This window comes from Xenopus laevis, chromosome 5S, assembly GCF_017654675.1.
Source record: "Xenopus laevis strain J_2021 chromosome 5S, Xenopus_laevis_v10.1, whole genome shotgun sequence".
Classification (NCBI taxonomy): Eukaryota; Metazoa; Chordata; class Amphibia; order Anura; family Pipidae; genus Xenopus; species Xenopus laevis.
This window is the reverse complement of record NC_054380.1, coordinates 111,190,961-111,216,132: the sequence shown is the minus strand read 5'-3', so window position 1 is coordinate 111,216,132 and position 25,172 is coordinate 111,190,961. Positions and strand designations below refer to the sequence as shown.

At 41.6% G+C, this 25,172-nt stretch overlaps 1 protein-coding gene across 2 annotated transcripts in view; it reads right to left on the bottom strand.

Annotated features, from left to right (window-relative positions):
* Positions 1-25,172, bottom strand: part of spsb4.S (splA/ryanodine receptor domain and SOCS box containing 4 S homeolog) — a 91,197-nt gene that overhangs the window by 27,615 nt on the left and 38,410 nt on the right. The gene's annotated exons all lie outside the window — the stretch shown is intronic.

Sequence of the window (25,172 nt, the reverse complement as noted above, 5' to 3'; positions counted from 1 at the left end):
CTGGAATGTTCAGCTCATTATTTCAGATGATTTATGCTGACGTGTAATGCTGCAGTGAGCAGAGAACTGTACTGTAAGGTCGACTATTGCATATCTGGACTAACGTATCCTTGCTAGTAATTTTATATCACCTCTAAGTCATCATAATGATGATATTGTGTCACTGATTTCATAATTAGAACGATTCCATAGGTCACCGCTTTGACCTTAGGCCGATAATGGATTGTCATGACCCTGCAATAATAATGCTCAGCGCATCTTGAGGGCTGAAGAGCGGGGTGGGTCGCTAATTAATTCGATTTGTGGATATTCAGTCGCTCTTATTATTCCCTTATTGTAAATAACAGACTCTCTTCAATGGCCAGTTAGAAGCCTAATGATCATGTTTATTTATGATGAGACACATTATTGAACTGCGGTCCATAACTGGAAGTTAGTTTTTATATGCTTGAAGAATGGAGAATGATTGGTTGATAGATTTGGGCAAACATTCCCAGTTAGGCAACTTATACAGGGACCCATTATCCAGAATGCGTGGGACCTGGGGGGTTTCCGGATAATGGATCCTTCCATAATTTGGACCTTTATACCAGAAAATCACAAACATTAAATAAACCCAATAGGCTAATGTTGCCTCCAATAAGGATTAATTATATCTTCGTTTGGATCAAGTACAAGGTACTGTTTTATTATTACCCAGAAAAATTTTAAATTTTTTTATTATTTGGTAGGGATGCACTGAGTTCGGGATTCGGCCAGGATTTGGTCTTTTTCAGCAGGATTCGGATTTGGCCGAACCCTTTTGCCCAGCAGAACCGAATCCAAATCATAATTTGCATATATAAATTAGTGGCGGGGAGGGTAATCATGTGACTTATTCACAAAACAAGGAAGTAAAAAAAAAATGTTCCCCTTCCCACCCCTAACTGGAATATGCAAATTAGGATTCAGATTTGTATTCAGACGAATCATTCTCGAAGGATTCGGGGGTTCGGTGCATCCCTATTATTTGGATAAAATGGCGTTTAGGGAAGACAGCCTTTCTGTAATTCTGAGCTTTCTGGAAAACAGGTTTCCATATAACCATCCTATACTTGTACTAAGGGTTACTAATTGGGAAATCTTCTCATTAATCATCATCCATGCAGTGGCGGAAATACCGGGGGAGCAGGGGGTGCAAGCGGGCCAGGGCCCCCTGGCAGCCCGCGCGCAACTGAAAATGCAGGCCGTACGGAGGGGGCGGGGCCCGGCTGTGCATAACGCACCAGGGCACATCCCCCTCTAGTTACGGTACTGCATCCATGTGCTAATTCATTGGCAGGCCAGCATATTCTGGGGCTGCAACCCCAGAATACTCAGTTGTGCCAGCCACAAAAAGGATATTATGTGGATATTCACAAAGGACATAAATGTAATATAGCGCTACTACTTAATACTCATGTGCTGCTAAATACCAGCATGGCATCCATATTGCTTTTAGCAGCTGGTGAGTGGAATTAGGCAGCTTACCATTGGTATACCATATGGGAATCAAGTAGGCAGGTGCCACTCACAAGCTGCGAGGATTAAAACCTTATGCATGTTTTGGTTTTATACACAATTGCAGTTGATCTCAATGCTCAAGAATAAAATTGGATGTGATGAAGCACCAGCCTCCACCAAAATTGCTGTTTACCGCATGCAATGCACCCACGCAAATTCCTAGACCAGCCTATGGATGTGAGTGCTCGGCACATAAGGCCTTAGACATCACTTATTTGGAAAGCAGACAACCAAAAAGCTTGAACTGACTGCAGAGCATCCACCAACATTTAGCAATTTGTGGGAAATACAAGGCAGCCGTTGCCTGAATGTCTGAACATTTAATGATTTATGCTCTGGAAGTTGTTTATTTGTATTATTATTAAACAGGGTCAGATATAGCGGGAAAATGCTGGACACTGCAACAATAACAGTTATTGGGGGGCTGTCTCATTTGCACGCTTTGCAAAAAAACAAAAAGGCCATGTAATTCTTCCTGCAAAAATAAAGAGTTAAAGGGAACAAAACACATTGCAAGAACAGGTTGTATAGAGCTAAGCTAAAAACAAAAAACAAAGAAGCCCAAGTAATTTTTCTGATTGCATAAAGAAGCATATCCCCATATTTGTTTAATATTCTGAAGCACTGCATATCCTGCACTTGCTTAATAAATAAATGATAATGAAGGCGGGCACCTTTTGTTTAGAACACTGCAGAATGGACAAGTGAAGCTTGCAATTCTCTTTTTATTACTGCGCCCAAAGCAAGAAACTTAGAGAAGATGAACTTTTTCACTTGCACATATTGATATTGTTTAGAAGTTAAAGGGAAACGATCGCGAAAATTAAAATTTAATGCAAGCGTCATCATACTGAAATAAAAAACTTTCTACACAATCAATTTGCATTGTTTCTGAAATAATCAAGTTTATCTTCACTATTCCTCTCTCAGCATCTGTTTCTCTTCATTCTGTCTTCTTACAGCATTTGGCTGTCAGATATTTACTGACGGTTAGACCCAATATCTGTTATGGGGGGGCTCCTTTCCTAGCAGATGAATTAGAGCTGATTCCAGTACAAACAAAATCTAACAAAATAACCGCCTTTTGCACAAATCCTGCATGTAGAGAGACATGATGTCTGACGATTTTAATAGAGTGAGCTCTAATACATCTTCTAGGCAAAATGACCCCCCCTATAAGATATATTAGATATAACGGTCAATGATTATCTGATACCCAACTCTTGCATGAAGACAGAATGGAGAGAAACAGAGGCTGAGAGAAGGACAGTGACGATAAACTTGATGATGCAGAATGTTTAATTGTATTTAGAAAGTTTCTTATTTCAGTATGATGAAGCTTACATAAAATTTTCATTTTCGCGATAGTTCCCCTTCAAATTTTCCATAGGAGCCATTGTACAGTACCGTAACTAGAGGGGGGCGGGCCCTGGTGCGTGACGCGCAGCCGGACCCCCGTCCCCTCCATACGGCCTGAACTGCAGGGATTTTTGTGGCGCGCGGTGCTGCCGGGGGGCCCTGAGGGGGTGCGGGCCCTGGCCTGCTCGCACCCCCTGCTCCCCCGGTAGTTCCGCCACTGCCATTGTATTCTTTATTCCCATCGTCTGCTGCCAGTGGGTCTGCTCTATCAATTGTGTCATCAATGGTAAACTTTACTGGTGTTTGAAAGCAGAAATCTTATGGTTGCTCTGGATTAGTAGCATCAAAGTAAGGCTTGCTCCTGTCATTACATTACACCGGTGCCTGCAGAGTGGCTATGGGCTATTTCAAATAAGGGAATTGTTATCTCCCCCTCCCCACTCCACAAACTTAAATTGGGTGGAACTTGGAACACCATTGTGACATCAACCTGCTGCGTGGGAGGCCATAAGCCTTCACCTGTTTATTACACGTTGAATCACAGAAAAGAGTAGATTAAAGCAATACATGAAAAGAACAACAGATATTCAAAATTATCCTCCTTTAACACTCCCCCTTTAAACACTGTATTTAGTCTATGAGTTACAAGGTTAGAGGAAGGATTTAGAATAACAAAAAACTGCTTGATCTCAGGAGACAGAAGCATATATAGTTTGCTTTGCTGGTTTCCTCCCGCAGACGCACAAAAATAAGAAAATCAATCGCTCATTTTGCATTATTGATGCGGATATGGCACACAATATCTATAATCCCATTAGCTGACCTCTAAGAGGAATCCTGGCAACTTGGGCATTTTTTTTTTTACCCTTGAACTGCCAGAAAGGTGGCGGCAGGCATACTGCAGGTGCAAGGGGATTAAAGAACCACAAAAAGGACAAGACAAAATTTCAGTTCCTGCCCTACAGCACAGTGTGAGCAGACGTCTTCCTGACAAAAAGCCACGAGTAGAACAGCTGTGACTCAGCCTGTCATGTATTATTCAGAGAGCAAACTTCCAGCGGCTCCTTTGTGCTACTGTTCCCCTGCATGGCTGTCTCTCTCTCTCTCTCTCTCTCGTCAGGTTACTGGGAAGCATATGTTACAGTAAAGCCTTGCCACCATATGGAGCGCCCTGCAAGAGAGTGCCGGCTTTGAATTTAAGCGGATTTGCATTACGCTTAAAGTGTTAATGGTCAGAGGGGGCAAATGAGACTGATGTAAGAACAAATGAATGTCCCTTTTTATATCAATATCACTTGTCTCCAATTAGGTGCGTTAATGTCTGCCTTTATTTCTTTCTTTCTCATGATACAAAAGGAGATCTAAGCATAGAATTGAATAACAATCAGAAAAAGATTTTTTAAAAGTAGATTTCTAACCCGGGGCATCATTAGAAAGAAATAAACCAGTCCATATAAGTCAGGGGCAGGGAAACGTAAGTGGAGTATGAATGACAACGTAAGTGGAGTAGAGCCACTGTTATTCTATGTATTTTCGAGATCCAAGAGCCAAGGCCAATGGTTGTCATTTCACCCTAAAGGTGGCCATACACGGAGAGATCCGCTCATTTGGCGATGTCGCCAAACGAGCGGATCTTTCTCCGATATGCCCACCTTGAGGTGGGCAATATTGGGCTGATCCGATCGTGGGCCCTAGGGCCCAACGATCGGATCCTAACGAATGGGAGCGGGTGGTCGGATCGTGGGACCGCATCAACGAACAGATTCGGCCGCGATCCAACGGGATTTTTAGTCCCATCCGATCGAGATCTGGCCGATCGGGGAAGCCCGTCGGGGGGCCCCATACATGGGCCAATAAGATGCCGTCTCGGTCTGTCGGCAGCTTTTATCGGCCCGTGTATGGCCACCTTAACACAGTTGCAGGTCCAACCTTTGGTCAGGACCCTCATTAGCTCATGAAATGAGAACAGGAATAGGAAAATAATGTATCAGTCAAACAGCTGCAGTGTCAAGGGACATGAAATACATATTCAGCCCAAATCATCCTAAATGACATTCAAGCTGGGCTTTCAAGTGAATCCAGGAGGGAAGATGGCCATTCAATTCTCAATAAATACTAGCCTTAAGCCATTGTTCCAAGCTCCCCCTCGGGAAGGGCAGCCCAAAGTTTGGGAATCACTGCTCTAGCCAGTCACACATATATTAAATGCTTGTTAGAATGGATAGCCAGTGATGCACACTTTGCTTTGTGTGCTGCCTTACAACATGCATCTGATTTAAAAGTGAATTAGCCAGGAGCGGTTTTAAGGGGTGAGGTAGCGTCCCTACTATGGTCGGAGATGAAAAAAAATGGGGGAAGACAAAACAAAAGGGAGGGCAAATTAAAACAACAACAAATAAAATGAAGAAATGCCCAGCCAGCTCTCTCGTTATTGTTGCACTACAACCTCCATCATTCCATCAACCTTAAATTGTACTGCTTTACTCTATGTCACCTACATAGAGGTTTCCATCAGGATTACTATCCAGTATGCCCATTGCTGGTCAGTTGCTGGCCAGAGGTCACTAAGCTGTCACTAGAACTGTGGGTGTTTGTCTGCTCTAGATTCTATTTGTGGAACAGCAGCACCAGAATGACAAGAGGAGACAACTCACGGCCATGTCACATTCAGTAAGGCACATATTTAGCCATGGGAGGTAAGTAAGGTACAGAGGGCTGGCTTTATAAACACCTAAAATATAACCACTTTAGGGTAATGTCACACTGTGAGATTTAGTCACCCGGCGAAGTTTCCTCTGAACTTCGGCCGACTTCAGAAAAAGAATCGCCGTGAGTGCCATGCCACAGGCGTTTCTTCATTCTAGCAGGCGGAAGCAGTTCGGGGAGATAATAACTCTGCATGTATTGCCGATCTGACGATATCGATGTGAGCTTCCCAGTAGAATTTGTTGGGCACACTTTCGCAAGAATGCTGCCAGCTATAACGAAGTCGCCCGAAGTTTCCTCGTGAGGCAACTTCGACTTTGGAAAACAAAGCCGGCGGGAAGGTAGGGGAAGGCAGATCGGGGTGGATTGTCGCCCAGAAGAAAGGCAATTAGTCGCCAGCTGACTAAATCTCCCCGAATTTCCAGGTGTGACCTTACCCTTAGAAGAGTCAAGTCAATATTAACATATTGGCTTAATTAATAAAGGCCAGGAAAGCTACGGAACTGTTGGCCGAAGGAGGCAGTGGTATTCCACTTAGGACCCATTAACAATATAAAATAGGAGTCCATTTTTTTTTTCACTGTACGGCTCTACTCAGTGGTACATACAATGCACCATCAGCTACTTCAAATCAATATACATTAATGTCACAAGATATAGCTCTGATCATGGATTTTATATACAGCTTGTGGTTAGTGTAAGGTGAGAGGACGCTCTTCTTGGATCCCTTACTTCTAGCTGTTCATCTGATACCAAGCCCGGGATTTTATATTTTTAATTTAGTTGCCAACCACAGCATGGTGCATCTTGGGTAGAATGTAACAAGATAACATAATTATTATCACTATAGAATATACATTATGTACATTTTCTTGTGGATATATTTGAGCACAATAGTATACACTTAGACGCTGAGACTATCAGAAAGGGCACATTTGCACAATATTATAATAGAATAGCACATTATACTACAGTTTTAGGATCCGTTATCCAGAAACCCGTTATCCAGAAAGCTTCGAATTACAGAATGGCCATCTCCCATAGACTCCATTTTATCCAAATAATCAAATTTATAAAAATGATTTCCTTTTTCTCTGTAATAATAAAACAGTACCTTGTACTTGATCCCAACTAAGATATAATTAATCCTTATTGGAAGTAAAACCAGCCAATTGGGTTTATTTAACGTTTACATGTTTTTCTAGTAGACTTAAGGTACGAAGATCCAAATTATGGAAAGATCGGTTGTCTAGTAAGCCCGGGTCCCGAGCATTCTGGATAACAGGTCCCATACCTGTATTTTTTTATTGCACAACATTGTAACAGAATAGCACATTATATTTACATTGGCCATACTGTAAAATTGAATTGAATATATGTTGTTTTTCTTTGCACAGTGTTTATTCTTTGATATCTAGTATTTACGGCAATACAATTATTGCAGTTTATGCATATATTCTTGTGGGCGTATATGTAATGAGTGGTGTATGGCTGGGGCAGGAAGGGAAAATAAGTGTAACATTGTAATTTCTTCTCACTGGGTATGATTTCTTTGTGTATGCAGTAGAATTGACAATAAACTGGATTTCACTTCCACTTGATGTTGGAGTAATTGGCAAGCAAAGGAAAAGCATTGGGATCAGATGAGACAGACAGGATATTTAATATTGCTATATGGTAAGAATATTGAAAATGGTAAGAGAAAAATTGTAAGGCAGAAAGAAAAAGGAATTGAATGGACTGCAAACGCTGCTGCACTCGCTCATCAGGGGATTGACATTTGTAAATGAGAGTAAAAAGACTAAAGGTGGCCATACACGGGCCGATAAAAGCTGCCGACAGACCGAGTCGGCAGTTTATTGGCCGGTGTATGGGGCCCCCCGATGGGCTTCCCCGATTGAGATCTGGCCGAAAGTCGGCCACATCTCGATCGGATGGGACTAAAAATACCGTCGGATCGCGGCCGCATCTGTTCGTTGATGCGGTCCTGCGATCCGACCGCCTGTTACTATTCGTTAGAATCCGATCGTTGGGCCCTAGGGCCCATGATCGGATCAGCCCGATATTGCCCAACTCAAGGTGGGCATATCGGGGAGAGATCCGCTCGTTTGGCGATCTCTCTGTGTATGGCCACCTTTAATGCAGCCATACTTGCAGACGCTATACAAGTGAGGGGTGAGCCATATGTCCTCACCAGTGAGGGTACTAACTGCTGTGGAGACAAAGCACAACAAATCAACCCATGTGCTATAGTCATAAAGATTGTGGTTGGAAGTGGAGCACAGAGGATTCCTACACTTATTGCAGTCAGAAGCAGACATAGGGATTTGGCCAAGTCCAGATGTACTGTAATCATTTGGTATTTTGGCCCAAGCATTAGTGCATTAGGCTCCCTTGCCTTTTCCAAAATACAGAGAACTTGCCATTGATGCAGCACATCTCGCACATACTTAGGAAAAGCTAATGAAACACCCCATTACATAATAGAGGATGTTGCACATTCAGATACTTGTCCTGCCAATGTACCCGCGTGACTGGAATCAAGTATGATTCCGAGAAAGGGGAAATCAGTGTTTTCGAAGGGATTTCATCAGAAGAATCCATCCCAGGTGAAAGTACAAATTATTAATGTTATACATTATGCAGCTTGCCAGTTGTTGTTGCTGAAGTACAACTTGCCACAGAGGTCAGAGGGTTGTGGGAATTATAGTTTCACAACAACACAGATTTTCTTTTCCTGAAACTGTGCCAGCATTGTCCTGTCCCTCCTGCATTTCCAAAAAAAAAAAAAAGTGAATTTGTTGGGGGGGAAAAAAATCGGATGCAATTCCATTTCTTTTACTTTTCTGCAAGGGAAGAAGGCAAATCCCCCTTTGATTTTAAGGGACTAATGTAGCAATAATACAGTTTAGCCAAATATGCCAAGTGAAGGCAAAGTCCCCCCTCCGGGGTTCTGTATGAAAGGGAAGCTCAGGTTTGCCTGCAGGATTTATGCTCTGAAGTCTGCCCAGACGCTTCACAGATAATGTGTGTGTCTGCCTGACTTGTTGATTAGGCACACAGACAAATTCATAGGGGGAAAATACAAAAGCAAAAGCCAGAGACTAATGCTAAACTATCTCCTCTTGTGAGACAGACATCTGATTCTCCACTAGTGCTTATATTTTAAGAGATTTCTAAATGTATAATAAAATAGTTAAATGCTGTCTGCTTCCTTGTGTGGCCCCATGGGTACCCAGAATATCCACTATGCAGTTGGATAGTGATATGGGCTGCCGCTGTATAGATTGCTTTGATACGAGAGCTGGACTCCATGGTGACACGAAAAACTGAATTTCCACAATTAAGTTCCTTAGGGAATTATGTTCCCTTTAAAGAACATTTCTAAAACCATAAAGAGACGAGAGCCACAATACTCTTCTTTCTTATACCATCTGTGTAAATTAGTTTATATTACCTTTATTCTGCCACACACAAATATTCAGGGGGCTTTAAACTCTAAGGGCTTTTACACACGGGTGTTTTTTACTGCGCTCCCCTGCGTTGCGCTTTCTTCCGTTCACCCACAGGGGAGCGTAGGAGTAGACACACTAAATTATTGTGACAGGGGCTGTACTCACACAGACGCATGTAAGCGCCAAACGCAGGTGGTATGCTGAATGTTGCATTTCACCTGCGTTCGCCGCATACATGCGTCTGTGTGAGTACAGCCCCCTTCACAATAATTGAGTGCGTCTACTCCTGAGCTCACCTACGGCTGAACGGAAGAAAGCGTAATGCAGGGGAGTGCAGGAAAAACAGCCCGTGTGTAGGAGTGTCCAACCTGCGGCCCAGGATGGATATGAATGCGGCCCAGCTTGAAACGCTCAGTTCCCGAGGAAATGTCATAATTATATAATAATAAGTCTATTTAATATCTATTTAATAAGTCTATTTAAAGTCCCATATTCCAGTGTATAGCTCCATCTGGTTATCCAACTGCTATTGTAGTTCTTTTCTGTGTATTTTCTTTACTTTTACAAATGAAAAGTTTTTGTGTATTTCATGTGTGGCCCCAGACAATTTTTCTTTTTCCAATGTGGCCCAGAGAAGCCAAAAGGTTGGACACCCTGCCTTATGGTAATGACACAAAAACACAACTGTCAGCAGAACCCTAGTGACTGCTCCTAATGTTATTTAGTGGGGGAGAACATATTTATTACATATTAATGCAATTCTCCCTACTTGCAAATGCTCTGCTGTAACAACATTTTACATTTCTAGGTGATTGGGAGGCTGCTAACCCTCCATACTGAACACCAGTGATCCGACGCGACACGCTGCGTCTGCATTCGACAGTCGTGTCAGTTCAACGCTGCGACTTCATCCGACATTTCCATTACTTACTTATTTCTGTTGACGCCTGCGTTTTTGCGCAGCGCGTCGAATCGTGCGGAAATCGTCCGTGAAGTCCTACCCTAAAAGTAGAGTAGATCATTCTCAGCTTCTTCTCATATTTTCAGCATTAGAATGCAGATCCCCACAGCTGCTCCGAGGAGGAAATGATGAAAGCAGTCTAAATAGGGGAAAGCTATTGGAACGGTTCATACTCGAGCAAAACAAAGGGCCCAGCTGAAATTTTAGACATATGCAAGTGCGGAAGTAAATAATGCACAGCGAGCTGCTGCCGTTTCATGTGTTTTGCATGAAATAAATTGGAAATGAGATTTAGGGCTCTTACTGACGAGCGGTTGAAGCTGCGCTCCCCTGCATTCCGTTTTTCTGCGTTCAGCCGCAGGGGACGCATTTAGCTTTTTTCAATGGGGCTGTACTCCACAGGCGTGTGTAGGCGCCGAACGCAGGTTGAGACGCAACATGCTGCATTTTTCCTGCGTTCGGCGCCTACACGCGCCTGTGTGAGTACAGCCCCATTGAAAAAAGCTAAATGCGTCTATTCCTGCGCTCCCCTGTGGCTGAACACAGAAAAACGGGACGCAGGGGAGCGCAGCTTCAACCGCTCGTCAGTAAGAGCCCTTAAATTATGAGGAGAGAGCAACAGACACTTTGATCAACCTTTGGGAAAACAGAAATAGAAGAAGCCGCTGGCTGACACTTTGATTACAGTTTCTCTTACTCCTTCAATATTTTCATATCAGAGAATATAAAAGGGAGAGAAGTCTCCTTACACTGCTCGGCTAAAAATGCCTGCAATCATTCACATAATGTTTTAAAGGCATACCAGTACCAAAATGTTAACAGCAGAAGTGTTACAAGCATGTTAGTTTTACTACTGAGGAACTAGTCAGCTGGGTCAGTCTTGACCAGCTAGAAAACATGCATCATGGTAAACGGGGCCATAGCACATGCATCACTTAATCTAGTTTAAAGTTAACTTTTAGTATGATATAGAATGGCTAATTCTAAGCAGTTGGCCTTCATTTTTTCTTTTAAATAGTCATGTGTTTTCATCTTCTGACTCTTTCTAGAATCTAAATGGGGCGGCGGGGTCACTGACTCCCATCAAAAACAAATGCTCTGTAAGGCTACACATGTATTGTTATTGCTTTTTATTACTCATCGTTCTTTTTAGGCCTCTACTAATCATATTCCAGCCTCATTCAATCAATGCATGGTGGCTAGGGTAATTTGGACCTTATTAACCAAACCAGAGAGATGCTGAATAAAAAGCAAAATAACTCAAAACCCACAAATACAGGTATAGGACCTATTATCTAGCATGCTTGGAACCTGGGGCTTCCAGGATAACAGATCTTTCCATAATTTGGATACCTTTATTCTACTAGAAAATCATATAAACAATAAATAAACCTAATAGGCTGGTTTTGCTTCCAATAAGGATTAATTATAGCTTAGTTTGGATCAAGTACAAGCTACTGTTTTATTATTACAGAGAAAAAGGGAATTTTAAAAATTTGGATTATTTGGATAAAATTGAGTCTATGGGAGACTTTCCATAATCCGAAGCTTTCTGGATAATGAGTTTTGGATAAGGGACCGCATACCCCAATACGCTTAGAACTTACCTTTTTTCCCGCCTTGTGGCCATCAGGCGACGTGGCTCCACCCCTTTTGCAACACGTTATGTGGCTCCGCCCCTTTTTGCATAACGGAACGCCCCTTTTGTTCCTGCCCCCCCCCATCGAGAGAAGGTGGCAACCCTAGATGGGGAGGGAAATCGCGTGACTTTTTGTCACAAAACAAGGAAGTAAAAAATGTTTTCCCCTTTCCACCCCTAATTTGCATACGCAAATTAGGATTTGGATTCGGTATTCGGCCGAAGGATTCAGAGGTTCAGCCGAATCCAAAATAGTGGAGTCGGCGCATCCCTAATGGTAGGGTATTTTGGCCACAAAAATAGCTGCTACTAGTGTCTTTAACCTCATACAGGAGCAAAACCCATATTGTGCCTCTTGGGGCTACCCAAGTCTAATCTATGGCAAATCGAAATACTTAGCTCAAAGCCTTATCTGTGCAGGGCCCTGGGTGCCTTTGCTAAAAACAAGTGAGCTGCATTTTCTGATTTCAACGCATTACAGTACAATCTGTAAAACTTTACATTGTGACTGTAATGAGGAGCTGGAAGCCAAAAGAGGAGAATTCGCTTTTAAGTGGTTTTACTGCAGTAACTGTGAGTGTTTTTTCCTTGCTTTAATAACGTCTCTAGAGCTTTGTGTCATAGCAGATGCTGCCAGGAGCATAAGGAGCCTTGGTATAAGCTTGCTAATGAGTCCTGCAACCTGACGGGCATTGGGAGCAATGTTCTGCTCAGGCTATTCATTTGCCTAGAACTCACACGTATTGGTCTAAATAGAAATTCAATATTTTTATCCAAAACACGAGCTGTGTCCTCAGCAACCCTCGGCACAAAATAAAATACAACTTCAAATGAAAATAGTGAAGTAAGGAAATCAAAGCAGAGACCCATCTCTGACCAAGAAAAGATTCCCAGATTTTCAAAATTTACCAGCAGAGATTTATATGATTTATCCTGTCGCAAGAATGCGTTCTCTATTTGCTGTCACTCTGCAACTCAATACTTACACATAGCTCAAACTACCCATTGGGATATGGCAATACAAGTATAGGATCCGTTATCTGGAAACCCGTTATCCAGAAAGCTCTCCCTTAGGCTCCATTTTATCCAAATAACCAGAATTTTTAAAAATGATTTCCTTTTCCTCTGTGATAATAAAACAGTACCTTGTACTTGATCCAAACTAAGATATAATTGGAAGCAAATACAGCCTATTGGGTTTATTTTAAGGGGTTGTTCACCTTTGAGTTTACTTTTAATATGATGTAGAGAGTGATATTCTGAGACAATTTGCAATTGGTTTTCATTTTTTATTATTTGTGGTTTTTCAGTAATTTAGCTTGTTATTCAGCAGCTCTCCAGTTTGCATTTTTAGCAATCTGGTTGCTAGGGTCTGAATTACCCTAGCAACCATGCTCTGATTTGAATAAGAGACATGATTATAGACAGGGGAGGGTCTGAATAGAAAGAGGAGTAATAAAACATAGCAATAACAATAAATGTGTAGCCTTACAGATTTTCTAGTAAGGTATGAAGATCCAAATTACAGAAAGATCCCTTATCTGAAAAACCCCAGGTCCCATGCCTATATATACAATAGAATCAGACTACAAGCCAATGGAGTGGGTCAGCAGGAAACAAAGCCTTTCGGCCATGGGTGCAAATTACACTCCCCATAATACGACAAATCACAGCCTGGGAATAGAAAGGAAATTGCTTTTCCCAACCTGCTCAAAAAACTAAAATGCACTCGCAGAACAATAAAATATAAAGTTCCATGACACTGTGGAAAATGATTAAATCTTTTGGAGCATAGCATGTGTTATAAAATATCAAGCCACTATATTATATACAATATAGATCACATTACTTTATTACAGTAATTGGTCCAAGGTCTTATACCTTCATTATTATATACATATATAACATTATGGAAACTAATGGGCAGAGCTCTCATTTCTAGTATCAGCCATCCAGTATATACACAGTAGTCCAGCAATGAATATAAGTAGGAGCACTTTCCGGTCAGGATTTGCTGCACAAGCACTGTGATCCCACAGGGTCAAATTCAATGCAAAGTTCGAAGAAAATGGAGCACCAAAGAAGCCGATGTTAGTCCATTAATAGGTAAAAATGTATCAAAGAATCTTTAAAAATGATAAACGCATGCCTAGGACATATCATAGGCTGCCCGCTAACGCGTTTTGTTGCTGCTAGACACTTCGTCAGAAGCTCGTAGCCATGAAACACGTTAAGCGGGCAGCCCACGATATGTCCTAGGCATGCGTTTATCATTTTTAAAGATTCTTTAATACATTTTTACTTTTTAATGGACTAACATCGGCTTCTTTTGTGCTCCATTATCTTCGAACTTTGCATATACAGGTATGGGACCTGTTATATAGAATGCTTGGGACCTGCAGTTTTCTGTGATTTGTAACTCCATACTATAAGTGGAGTCTACAAGAGATAACCATTACCCATACCTGTATGTATGTATGTATACACATATATTTTTTTTCCACTAAGAACTGAGGATTGTGGTGCCTTGCTTTGCTACATTGTGTTCTTCACCTGCACTCAGGCAAGCTAGTTTGGACTTTCATATACACTGACTGTTATAACCTATTGCTACACCTTTTCCCATTTATCTCAGTACATACGTCCCAGAAATCTGATGGGCATTACAGCTTACCGCTTTAATACAAGCCACGCCTTCTTACAGGTAAGCCCCACCCTTCTTTCTAAGATGTATAATAGGACTGCCTTGTCTACCAAAACATTTCTATAACGAATAGGGGCAAATTTACTAAAGGGCGGAGAAAATTCGCCAGCGTGACTTCATTTCGGAACCTCGTTGATTTACTAACTTCGCTAGCAAAGACAGACTTTAGCAGTACTTCGCTCCCTAACGCCAGGCGAATTTGCGCTCTGGCGAATGGAAGTAACTACACAAATTCACTAAGATGTGGATTTTACTGAATGTTAGATACGGATAGGGTAGATAGGGGTTCCTAAAAAAATAGTTGAAAAATGTTCTAAGTCCCAAAAAACGCTGGCATCTTTTCCTTTTTTCAGGGTGATAGGCTAAAAAAAGGTCGTAAATTTTTTTGGGGGTTACCGGCTTCCCCCCTACATTTTCTAATATATGGCACATAAACTATACACTGGGCTCATGTGTAGGGCAATATAACAACTTTATTTTATTTAATTAAGGTTTCCTGGGCTTGTGTAGTGTAATGTATTTGCTGCACCATATACGTCCATTCAACTTTAACTTCCCACCGTATGCAAATTAGGCAATACTAGTGCAAATTTGCTTCGCTTGGCGCAGTAAAGCTAGCGCAACTTCGCCACTGCTCAGCGCCCTGGACGCAACTGCGGCTTTTAGTGAATTAGCGAATCTATGACTGGCAAATCTATGCCTGGCGAAGTGTTGTGATGTGAGTGAAGCCGTCGCTCGTGAATTTTCGGAGGTTAGTGAATTTGCCCCAAAGGATTCATCGTCATCCTCGTCATCATTTATACTGTGAAATCAAGTTACACAATACTTAAATTTGTGTTACAATTTATAACAAACTGAGGTACATGCACATCACTAGTAAATGGGAGGCTGCACTCACGCTGGACTGGGGAAAGCACAATCCCTTTATGGGCTGGAGCTTTGGGGGGTATATTAAAAGAGAATTGTGCGGTCTTCCTTTTCTAGTAACTTGCAGTAACAGTATCACTTTAAGAGGAAAAGATGGTTACAAATAACTTTTCCCTTTGAGGCGCCCTACAGTCACTGTGCTTGTAGCCCCCCCCCCATTTGGCTCATGTGCAACCCCTAAGTCTTCCAGCCAATCTCTTCAGTCTGTGAGTAAGGAAAATAAACATGCACTCAGAAGGATTTATATTGTTTTTTAACCTTTTCCCAGGGGACCATCATTATGTCAGAAAAACAGCCTCGCGACCCAAGTTTAGAACATAAGTCTGCATCTCAATTGAATTACTATTTCCTATTATAGGAAGAAATCACGTATTAGTAAAGGGATTATGAAAACCAAGCCTAAACAGCATGGGGACCTGTATTTGGGTCTTGACCCATCGGTCAATCATCGCTGATGCACACGCACACACACAGACATGTGAAAAAGCCCAGCCAGCAGATGTTATAACAGAGCCAGCAATGCTGAATGCATAAGAACCCTTGTTTGTAACCAAACACCAGTCTATCCAACTGGCTGGGAGCTGTGTCTGGTTTCATTTACTCTCCCCTGACATCTTATGAACTTTCTGCCTCGCTGTGTTTTATAAGACAACAGGCAAAGGTCAAAATAAAGTCCAACATCATCACTAATGGCAACCAATAAGAATGCTGGGCTAATGTCCACAGGAAATGTAATGACTGAACATTAAAAAGGTCACCATCAGCCCAAGAGCGTGTGTTTATAAGACATTCAAATCCAAACTTTCTGACAAAGAAAATAAATCGTGGGAATAGACTAAGAAGCTCCTGCATCAGGTTTTGGGGGCTGAAGTGCAGGTATGGAGATACCTAAGGCGCACAACAAAAACTGAATCTGAGCCAGTGAATGTATTTCCAACGAAACACTACTTTGCATGCAGCCAGGCTTGATGGCAATCAACACTTAATTGCAGAGCCTTTAACTATCCCAACACATTCAACTTTGAAATGTTTCCTTATAGAAGTGGATTTGAAAGTCACAGTTTTGCTTTTTCTGCAGTCACCAGAAAAACTGGCTGTCTAAGGTCCTCCAAACCAGAGGTACTGCCCCCGCAGTTGCTAAGATCACCCAACCTGAGATGCAGTCTCTGACTGGCTAAGGTCATTCAGCCAGAGATGCTATTTCTGACAGTCTATGTTCCTGAATTACTAAGGTCATCCAACTAGAAGTAACATCCTTGAGTGACTGAGATGATCTAACAAGTAGTGGCAAGATGTATGTCCCCGCTAAACTACCTGATGGCAAGGAGTGCCAATAGTTACCAGAGCTGACCATCTTTTTGGAGAAGAGACAAGAAACTATTAGTAACAAAGCCTATGGATAATACCTATTTGGCACACGGATATGCCAACAGCAAGTTTAACAAATTGGATATATGGACTACATACAGAGAAGCTTTCTCAATCATACTTCGCACCAACATCTTTGAAACTGGGAGTATCCAATGATATCATTCTACAGTCTGTTTCTAGCCCTGACGACTTCAATGTAAAAGCATTTAGAGCTTTTAGAACAGATTCACACTCTTAAGGTGGCCATAGACGTAACAATTAAGATCTTTCTTGGAAAAGATCTTTCCAAGAAAGATTGTTAAGGTGGCCATACACGGGCCGATAAAAGCTGCCGACAGACCGTGTCGGCAGCTTATTGGCCCGTGTATGGGGCCCCCCGACGGGCTTCACCGATCGAGATCTGGCCGAAAGTCGGCCAGATCTCGATCGGATGGGACAGAAAATCCTGTCGGATCGCGGCCACATCTATTCGTTGATGCGGTCCCGCGATCTGACCGCCCGTTAAGGCATCAGTTAGGATCCGATCGTTGGGCCCTAGGGTCAGCCCGATATTGCCCACCTCAAGGTGGGCATATCGGAGGGAGATCCGCTCATTTGGCGACATTGCCAAACGAGCGGATCTCTCAGTGTATGGGCACCTTTAGTTTCAATACACACGTATAGAGCTGAATCGTCAGATACAGGTAGAATTCTATTGTTTCTACCTGTATATCTGACGATTCAGCACTTACAATGGCCGATGTGCAGTTGCCTTCAAAGGCACCTGATCAAAATTTTTCACCTGGGCCGATAGAGAAGCCTTCCAATATCCAAGCCTTTGCTGATATTGATCAGCTCATCTCACCATACACACATTGAATATCGCATGAATATTCGGTTTGTACGATATTAGTGGTGCGTCTATGGCCACCTCATGCAGCACAATGTTTTTTCCCGAAAGCTAAAATATTACACTGCTGTGCCCGTCTTTCAGTTTTTTGCAAATTCGCATTGCTGTCAAATTTTTGGAAAATGGCTGGCAAATAAGAGGTTTTTGTGCGAGTGCTCCCACTGTGCAAGGTTGTTGTGCACGAAAATGGCGCTGACAGTAATTTCAATTTGCAATTTTTGCTATATTTACAAAGCTCTTATGGACATTCGTGGTGCTAAAAGCAATTCGCTAATTCTGTTTGCACATTAAATACACTACTCTTATCCAGCTTTATAAATATAACCATGTACAGGGCAAATATGTTCACTGTGCGAACCATTCTGCCCTGCGCAAAGTTTATAAAGGAGCCCCAGTATGTTTTGCACTAGTATTGCCCTGGCTCATGGAAATGAACTGGAGAGACCACATACAAGGACAATACTTCTCCAAACAGTGCTGCAGGAAATACCACCTGCCTTGAAACATCTAGCTATAGCTTTACAGGGGAACCTCAATGTGCTTTAATCCCTTCCAGATCAGCACTCAGAGAAATGTTCAGTAAGTAGACTAACCTGTGGGCGGCCAAATCATTCACTTCAAAGACCGGGGTGCTTTATTTCTCCCCTGTAAGTCTATTTATAGGACAGAGGGGCACTAACATAAGAAGGTGACACTTGGCCAGAAAATGCCTTTGGCAAAAATGATAATCACTTTCAAATATTGTTGGATATATAGTCTTAATTTTACTATCAGGCATCGAGCATCAAGCTTCAGTGCAACAATGGCTGGTAGGTTGACCATCCCTGGTTTTAGCTTGCACCGTGGAGCTTTCAGCTCCCATATTGCCTTGGGCCCCTGTTCACTAAATCTGGCCCTGCTTCATTGAACAGCTATTGACTGAAACATAAAAGCCCATATCCAGCAGCTTCCTCATCTGCCTTTTACACCTCCCCCTTACTCTGCCAAGGGGTATCAAAGGCTTTCCACCCTCATCCTATCTTGCCTTGAGCTGCCTCTACGTTAACGCAGGGCCTTGTCCCTAGAGAATAGTAAAATCATTCTTATTAAAGGGGATGTAAAGGCAAACAAATAAAATCCTATTTTTACTTTCTTTAATGAAAAAGAAATCTATCTCCAATATAACAAATTAAAAATGTGTACCGGTTTTATAAGAAACTGTTTTATCCTCAGCTCTGACTGCTGAGGATAGGAAACTTCAGACGGTTCATAACTGCTCTGCAGGGAAACGATCATACTTTCAAATGGCAGGGGGGAGCTCCCTCCACCTTACTTCTCAGAACTAGTACAGCTTTGTTTGTTTCCTTGTAGAGCTGCTGGCGACCGTGTAGAGATTTGTATTTGCAGACCCAGTGCAGTCTGCATATTCTGATTATTAATCAGTCTTACTGCATCAGCTTCTATGGCAGATATTATTTGACTTGTGTGGTTTTGATAATTTATGACGATCCCTAAGCTTAACCTCCAAACTGAAGCCCAGACCACACGGAGCATGTGCGTAGTCTTGGTCCTGCAAAGATGTTTAACAAAGTTACAAGATGATAGCCCTCTGCGGCCAACTTTGGAAGCTTAAATCATTTGTTTAATTGGGCTTCTGGTGCAGTTAGTTCATGTTTATATTTAGCATATAAAACACAACATTTCTAGCATTATTCTATTTTAGCCTTTTGTTCCCCTTTAACACCAAGAAAGTGAAGAAATCTTCCCGTTAACAGTGCATTTTTTCTATCTGCCCACAGGTTTAATTAGTTCCTGGCTGAAACAAGGATCGATACATTTTAACTTTGCCCCTAGAACTGCGAAGTAATTAACAAAGTTAAAGGCTGCTGCATTCGGAGTAATAAAAGGGATTATCAAACACACAATTTGCTGTAAACATCCTATTGTAAGACAGGAAACTACTCTCCAGCCAGGGCATCTGCTAAACATAGAAACTGATATTTCAGCCATGCTTTTAGAAAGGCAGAAAGGAGGGATAATAGCCTTTAAAACCAACTGAACCTTACGTGATTAGCAGGACCATGAAGCATGGAATAAGATTAACCTTCCCAGTGTGTGTATATACAAAGCTTTGCCACCCACATCTACAGTCTGAATAGGCCTACGAGGAAGTAGCAGAACAACTCAATTGCCTGTTTTGACACTGTATTTGCAAACAAAATGTCCCACTTTTTGTCCTTTCGTTTTTTGTTTTTTAAAAGGAAGGGTTCAAGGTTTCAATGTCTTTTTTTAGGTTGGTTTAGCTGTAGGGATTAGAGTACCTTTCTATTAAAGGGAACCAACACCCACAAATGTAAAGTGGCAGAATCGACTGTGTGTAATGACTGTTCTATAAAGTATAACTAGAACATACAGATTATGTACTGAATTTAAACTTTTAAATGAACCCCCATTATGCAAGAACTATAGAACATGGACAGCACTGGGGCTCATAGTGTGCATTAGAGCTGCTGCAATGCAGAGTTAGGGTCTTGAGATTGATTCTGACCAGGGCACTATTATTATTATTATTATTGTGGAGGGGTTAATAAGTAAGTAAAATTTTGCCCTGGCCCTGTAACTCAGATTACAAGGTTTTACTGGTATGGGGACATTTAGGGGCAGATTTATCTAAGGTCGAATTCATGTGAATTTTTTTACTCTAATAAATACGAATATATTTGAAATCCGAATGGGAGGTTATTTGATAAAAAATGTGAACGTCGAAAACTTAAATAGAATTCGACTAAACTCGAATCACGTTTTTTCTCGGAAAAAAACTTGAATGTCAGGAAGGCTATTATCATCTTCAAATTGGTCACTGGATCTCTGCCATGGACTTCTACATGAATTCGGCAGGTTTTAGGTGGCGAATAGTTGATTTCAAATTGTTCCCAGGGTCAAGGTTTGATAAATCTTGAATTTTCGATTTGAAATCAAGTTTGGATTATTCCCAATTCAAATAATTTACTATTTGACCCTTAATAAATCTGCCCCTTAGAATAAGGCTTTCTATACATGCAAGTCTTGCTTATTTGGCCAAGTCACTAATGGGTGATTTTTTTTTTACTCCATTAAATACATGTACTTTTTAAAAAATAATTTAAAGCCATGGATCACTTACAAAGACCAATAAGGTTTCATGCCAACCACAGTCAATATTTAAACAAGTATCATTCAGGAGGGCAAATGTTTTGGTGACAACGTAAGTCAATGGATGCCCCTATATCCTGATGTCCCCTGTGTACTCATAGCATTAGTACTACTAATAGCATTAGATGGTTGCTATTGGTTATTGGATAAAGGTATCCCATTAGCATTAAACACAAATATAATTATCACTATAATATACAATTATTTTTTATACTTTCAAACGTTTTAAGTGTTACTGTGAAATGGCCTCCTAGATCAAACTCAGCTTTACTGTACTGCTGACGTCAGTGATACCATTTATTAACTGTATCAAAGACCAATGCGAGAGCTGGAAATGTAAAATCATCTGCAGGGATGAACTGCTTTGCAATTCCTGATAGATGAGTCACTTTGCTTTTAAGTAAGGCCACCACCATTTCCATATGCTGGGGGCAGGGAAGTGGGGAGTTATTTATGTTCATCCCGAAGAACAATCTGCTTCTAAAAAGAGAGAGGACCCAGCAATCAATCTACTAGTACTCAGTGCTGGATGTGTAAAATCTATCAATTGGGCTGGACTAATGAGGTATGAAGACTCGTAGACCATATGCTCAGTTGCTTTGTTACAGCTTGAAGGGCTTCTCCACCTTCTTCCACAATGGAATTCAGGATCATTCTCTGGTCAGTTGTAGCCTGTGCTTGGTAACTTGGTATGTGATTTCCATAAGAAAGGTGGACCTATGTCTTAAAGTTTTACCATTGACTTATGTATGCTGCTTGTGCCAACAATATCAAGCCCTTTGGCCCAATCACTGAATGTCAGCTGGTTCTGCTAATGACTGGGATTTGCTGCTTTTGGTAGTACCCAAGAATGGCCAAATTTTTATGTTGCTACAGAGGAAAACCTAAACAGATATAGGATATGGACATTGGGACATTTTTAAAAAAAATGCTTTTTGTTTTGCAATATGGTACAGGCAGTGACAGCTTTCACTAATTAAGCACATATCACCCAAAGGTAAAGAAATAAGATTCATTACACCGATTTAAACCCAAATTGCTTTAAACAGCTACATCTCCCAGCCAACTGGAAAGCATAGTTCACACTTGCCAGAAAGGTGTAGGCTAGGCAATGATTCCTTTTAACCAGCCTAAAAATATTATATTTTTCTAAGGGACATAGTTCTTAAAAACATGAATATCAAAACCCTCCTATTTGTCTGTGTGTCAAACAAGGCTCATGAGAGAGATCGACCTGGAGGGTTGGCAGTTTGTCACCTCACCCCTTTTGTTTGGCAGAGAAAAATCATTTATAGCCCTTGCAATATCATTTTCTTAATGAGGAGCTGTAAGGGGCCATGAACACTTGGAACAGCAGATGGTTGCTGGTTTGATGTGCAAATGAATCAGTGTATGCAAGCAATGGGCATTTCAGGGATCCCAAAAGAAATGCTCTGGTGCCCTCCATTCATTAGCTCTGTAAATCTTTACTGAGGCACCAGGCTGACATGATCACAGGACATGCAATTAATTTGTAGTAGGTCTGGGCCTTCCAGGCAATTTACTGTTATTAACAGCACCCAGGAATATCATTAGCTGGCCTTTATATGTTTAGAAAATCACTGAGAACAAATCTTTGCCTCATTACATGCTCATGTCATGTTCAGATTTATAAATAGCGTACGCACTTTGGCAGGACCTCAAAAGAGCTCCCTCATCTTACATAAATAAATATATATATATTTCAGTATCATATACTCCGACTTGAAGGTCCAAAGTTTGGCCAGGGCCCTCCTTAAAAGCTGAACCTCTGGTCACCAGCCTCTGGTAAGGAATAGTTAATGCTGGTTGAGACCAAGAGTGTTAAGGTGGCAATAGACGTCACAATTACGATCTTTCCTGCGCCAGGGCTGGAATCATGGGTAGGCAGAAGAGGCAGCTGCCTAGGGCGTAATGATAGGGGGTGCGGGATGGGCAGCTACCTCTAAAATTGTCTTCTGCCTACCCCTAGTCCATGTTCGCACCCCACAGTCTTACTTCCCTTCCTTCCCTCTGTCACCCACCCCTCTGTTGTTCTCCCCTCCATCATAGCCAAATATAGTATTGACTGTGTCTCATACAGAGCTGAAGCCATAAGGGCTTCCTATTTGCATGAAATGCTGCTAAAGAGAGAGATGGGGTTATACGAATACATTCCTTAATCCATACATTTTGTTACAGGTAACAAATCTCATGATCTTGAGGTGTTTCCCCATATAATTATATTACCAGCTATAAACAAAAGGAACACCAAGAGCGCCAATAGTGTAATATGTATTGGTAAGGGATAATGAAATAAGAGTAGATAACATATACTCACAAACCAAGGTTACCAATAGGCAACCACTGTAAAGGCAGGTGGGGAGATTGTCCTGACCCCACTCAGGATTAAGAAGTCGCTCTCTGTAGATAGAAAAAGGGTATCAACCCTCCACCCAGGGTGGACTTAGTATTGTATAAAAAGAAGCGCCAAGAGAATAAAAGGATATAAACGAGTTTAAAAACCAGAACTTGGTAATCAGAGGAGGCAGTAGTGGACTAACCTCCTCCAAGCAGACACAAAACGACTGTAATTAAGCAGTCAAAATTTATTAACGAACTCCAATCAGATATTACCAGCTATGTATGTTATAAATTCTGTAATTTGGTAACACAACACATCTTGAAAGGTCAGACGAGGAGAAACAAAATTAGCATTGTTGTGGCCTTAGGAAGCGGTTAAGACTTGCCCAAGTTTGTCATTTTTTTTTTAAACTTTATGAGTCAAATGAATGACAGCAGATTTGAAAATAGAAATAAGTGAATTCTGCTACTCTTAGTATGGCCCAGCAGCTGCAGCCACAGGGCAATACATACTCTACATCAGGGGTCCTCAACCTTCTTTACCAGTGAGTCACAAGCATGCAAAAAATTCCTGGAGGTGCCAATTATGGGCTGTGATTGACTATTAGTAGACTCCATGTGAACTGGCAGCCTACAGGAGGTTCTGTTTGGCAGTAAACTTGGTTTTTAAGCAACCAAAACTTGCTCCCAAGCCAGGAATGAAAAAATGAGCACCTGCTTTGAGGCCACTGGGAGCAACATCCAAGGTCTTGGATGCACACAAACCACTAGTTGGGGATAACTTTCTCCCAACAACAGCCCAATAAGACAGTTTATTCATTTTAAATATACTTGGCCAGTTGGGTTGTGTTCTTTGTCATGAGGATCATTTACTCTTGTTGAATTTCAATTGCTTAGCCAGTAGTCACTAATCTCTATCGGTCTAAAGGCCTGGCAGACCTTGTGACTGGTTATCCAATAGGATTGTACTCTTGAAATTGAACCATGAGCAGAAGACAAGTTGCACATAATGTAATGACACAGAACAAAACAATAGCAGACACTGAGATGCCAATTCTGGACAAATTCACTGATTGGTCTACCTCTGATGTTAACCATGGTCGTCCAACCACAGTGTCAGTGTCCCAATGGCAATGTCTGGCAGCATCATCATCAAAGTGTGTCTACCTTTAGAATTTCCTCTTCATTTTACAAAGAAGAAGCCTCCATCATACCACGCAGGGCTCAGGGCTAATGTATATGCCTAGCAGTGTGAAAAGGTTAATAAACACAAGAGGGAAAAAAGATAAACAAACTTGGTTTCCCTTTGGCATTACAATCCTCCAAGCAGGAGTCATCACACAAAACCTGGACTCTCTGTACTGGAGCATTCAAGAAATGTGTTTACTGGCAAAGCAAAAAACCCCCCCAAAGAGGCCAGAACATGGAGAAAGCTGTGCAGACTCGGTATCTTACTGGTTTCCGCCTCCGCAATATTTTGCAACAAGCATGCTGTGAGAGTCGCTAGGAACAGGCGCTACAGATTTCATCATGCTGACTGGCTCTGTGTTGCGAACATAATGTTTTACATAGAGGGAGCATGTGATGTGATAACATGGCAAATTTATTTATATACTGGTGCTTTAAAAATTGTCCTAAAACAGATTTACCAGTTAATAGTTTTCATTTCTCCCTTTTGTATTAAATAAACACTGCTATGCACACTAATGACTGCTATTTTCTAAATGGAAGCCAATGGAAATGTAGAGTGCATTATCTGCGGTTGTGAAGGCAATGTGACAGTAATGTTTAATAGCTTTGTTGCCAACCTGTGGCCCTTTGGTGGAGCTGGGAGCTGAAGGGCCATAGGATGGAGTCTATTTACTTATGCCAGATTACTGACCTACCTCCAGTGCTTGCTTACGTCAAGACAAGGCAGCCAGCTGTGGATTGCAAGGGATTTGGGTGCCAACAGCTTTTAGCTTAGGCTAAAACAGGGCTTTAATGTCACAATAGCTCATTTATGGCAAGACAACAGACATGCAATCTTAGCAGCTGGCCCCCTCATTTCGGATATCCACATGGTATTACCTCAAACCTTCTAAAAC